At 41.6% G+C, this 3,521-nt stretch overlaps 1 non-coding gene across 1 annotated transcript; it reads left to right on the top strand.

The window, feature by feature from the left end:
* The first annotated feature begins 2,859 nt into the window (after positions 1-2,859).
* TRNAQ-CUG lies at positions 2,860-2,931 on the top strand. The gene has a single exon. It is a non-coding gene; the product is annotated as a tRNA-Gln (tRNA).
* Positions 2,932-3,521: the final 590 nt, after the last annotated feature.

The raw sequence follows: 3,521 nt of genomic DNA, 5'->3' as shown, positions 1-3,521 counted from the left end.
TTAACAGATTAAGAAATACAGATGTTCTTGAGGCTATTGATTTAATTTGTTAAATTGCTTTCAGAGTTCCCAGTAGTCTTTATTGTAAGCACAGGCTTTAGAGTCAGTTACAGGTCGAATCTTGACGTCATTGGCTGGAGCGAGACCATTAGAGGGCCTTGCCAATGGTGAATGTGCCAGCAGCCCAAGCCCCCAAAACGTAACTCAAAATAAATGCAATATTCAGCCGGAAATATACTGGGAGGAAGGCTAAGGAATAGATGTTTCCCTGTGATGACTGCTTTAACGGTTTTTTTTTTTTGACTGTCAGACTTCAAACGCTTCATTTTCCCCTCGTTTTTGGTGTCCCGATTTCGCTAGTCCCCTTGGCACATGTTTGTTCACTTTGTAAAGTGATGGGGCTGCAAAGAACAACCTTTTGTGCTGTGAGAACTCAGCAGGGTCAGGAGGTCTCTCTAAACCTTACCTTTATTTTTTTTTTTATTTTTTTTTTGGTTGTGCTTAGTATTCCCTACTTTGTGGGTTTTCGCTAGTTACGATGAGCAGGGGCTACTCTAGTTGCGATGTTCAGGCTTCTCTTGTTGCAGAGCAGAGGCTCTAGGCACCCAGGCTTCAGTAGTTGCAGCACGCTGGCTCAGCAGTTGTGGCTCCCAGGCTCTAGAGCACAGGCTCAGTAATTGCGGTGAACTGGCCTAGTTGTTCTGCGTCATGTGAAATCTTCCCGGACCAGGGATTGAACCCGTGTACCCTGCGTTGGCAGGCAGATTCTCAACCACTGTACCACCAGGAAAGTCCTAAGCCTTATTTTTAAACTGAAAATAACAATATCTATTTTATTAGTTTGTTTTAAGGGTTAAATCAAGTTTTCTTGCTTTGTATAGTATCTGTTATGTAGTAAGTACTCAATAAATGATAGCTGCTGCTGCTATTTTTGAGATGTGATAAATTTACCTTCTTAAATGCCAGCAAAGTATGACAATACTTATCATTAAATCTTTTTTGAATCATGTAATAATTTTTGAAAATGGAGTCTCATTCTTGTTTAGTCAACTTTGCTTCCTTATGAGGTTAAACCTTTTTTTTCTCTGTGTTTATAGGCTATATTCTCATTTAGAATTGTATGTGTGGTTTCAAATCTCAGTGCTTCCACTCTCTGAGTGTGCCACCAGCCCAAGCCCCCAACAGATACCTCAAAATAAATGTAATATGCAGCTGAAAATATTTTGGGAGGAAGGCTAAGGAATAGATGTCTCCCTGTAATGACACTTTGATGCTTTTCTTATGCACTGATGTAATATCTTGCCAAATGTTACAAGGCGTTTGATAAGCAATGGAAGACCCAAGCTCAATGGTACTAAAGAAGGAAATGTACTATCTGCCCTATGATAGAGTCCCAAATAAAGCCTCTGGTTGGGGTGGTAGGGGGAGTATGATTAGGATTGACCTTTTCCTCTGGAAAGACTTGGCTTTGCCCCACCTTTAGTGATTATGAGATGTCTATAGCATCTCTAGGTACCACATCCATACACAACCCTAGAAATGTAGCTGAATTTTCTTCTGATTTCTCACTGGGGAAGAATTTTGTAATTTTAAAGAAAAAAGGGAAATTAGTAAGTAAAAAGATCAATACATTTAAATTCATAAAAATTGTTCTTTAGGATATGTATTGCATTAGTTATTGTTTGTTTGCTTTTGCAGTATTCAGAGAAATACAAATTAAAATCACAACAAAATACCACTACACATCTATTCAGTTCAGTTCAATTCAGTCGCTCAGTCACGTCCAAATCTTTGCGACCCCATGAATCACAGCACGCTAGGCCTCCCTGTCCATCACCAACATCTATTAGATTTGCTAAAATACAAGAAACAAAAAAACAAACAATAAACTGGCAATACCAAGGCCCAGTGAAGGTATGGAACAACAGATTAAATTTCAGATAATCCTGGTAGGAATACAAAATGGTAGTGTGAAAAAGACAAAGGCAGTATCTATCATGAGTGAGAAATTATTTCCCAAACGCTTCTTAGAAGATTTCTCCCTCTCAGCTTAATCGCCGGAATCTGGCACTTGTTCATTCCTAAACCTGATCACTTGGCAAGAGGAATGGGACCACACCTTCAGTACCTGAGACTATTCATCTCCTGGGCCTGGACCAGGGCCTTGAAATAAATCAAGGTGTGAATGTGAGCCTGACTGGGTGGAGCTCGGATGGATCAGAAGACTGACAGGTCAAAAACAGCTTATGGCTCCTGAGGTGAGTGACATAGGCAAGAACCTTCACACCTCTGACCCTCAGGTTCTTCCTGGACCAAGTGGGGATGTCCACCTTAACTGAATGTTTGCAAACTCTCCAGCATAGACTTGACCAGGGCTAGGTGCTCAGAAATTATATTTCTACTGATTTTGCTTTATTTGCATGAGCATTTTGTATAATATAGTTGGCCCTTGAACAACATGTGTGGGGGGGAGGGGTCAATTGTAATATGTTGTCTTTCATATGGATGCAAGATTTTTCCTAAGTTAAGGATATATTAGTTGGGGGAGTCAGACAGTATGAAAGTTTGTAATCACTGTGATCAAGTGCATTTAATCTCTTCTTTTAAAACATTTCTTCTAACACTTTTAAGCTTAGAAAGTACTCCCAAACTCCTTTGCACTTCACTGATAACTTAATACAAAGTCGTGTTTTTCCTTTAGTCTTTTTGATGTGATTTGCACTTTCTGCTCTCTTTAATCCATATTGGATTTGGTATGGTCTTAGATGTAAAATAAGGATCGACATTGACACCTTTCCTTAGTATGTAACCAACTGTTCTACTATCACTTATTAAATAATGCTCTTCCATGATGTGTGCAGTTCCATGGTGTAATGGTTAGCACTCTGGACTCTGAATCCAGCAATCTGAGTTCAAGTCTCAGTGGAACCTGCCCGTGTTTTGCCGTCCTCATTAGTGTAGTGGTGAGTATCCCCACCAGTCACGGGGGAGACCAGCGTTCAATTCCTGACAGGGAGGCAACATGTCCTTTGGGTTTCCCTGGTGGCTCAGTGACAAAGAATCTGCCTCCAATGTGAGAGACCCAGGTTCGATCCCTGGGTCAGGAAGATCCCCTGGAGAAAGGAATAGCTACCCACTCCAGTATTCTTGCCTTGAGAATCCCACGGACAGAAGAGCCTGGCGGGCTACAGTCCAAGGGGTCACAAAGAGTCGGACACAACTGAGCAACCAACACACAGCAACTTCCATGGTACCTTTATCACAACAAATTATAGTTTTATACAGTTTGGAACTAGAGACCGGGAAAATGTCTGCTCACAGTAAACCAAGGAGTAGGGAAGAAGCCCTCTAACAGCCACCCCCTCCACACACTGCAACCAAAACTGTAAGTTAAGAAGTAATAGCTGTGGGACTTCCCTGGTGGTCCAGTGGCTAAGACTCTGCATTCCCAATGCAGGGGGCCTGGGTTCAATCCCTGGCCAAGGAACTAGATCCTGCATGCTGCAACTAAAGACCTGGTG

Source organism: Bison bison, unplaced genomic scaffold, assembly GCF_000754665.1.
Source record: "Bison bison bison isolate TAMUID 2011002044 unplaced genomic scaffold, Bison_UMD1.0 scf7180017864135, whole genome shotgun sequence".
Taxonomy (NCBI): Eukaryota; Metazoa; Chordata; class Mammalia; order Artiodactyla; family Bovidae; genus Bison; species Bison bison.
Note: the sequence above shows the minus strand (reverse complement) of the source record. Positions and strands in the feature narration are given on the sequence as shown.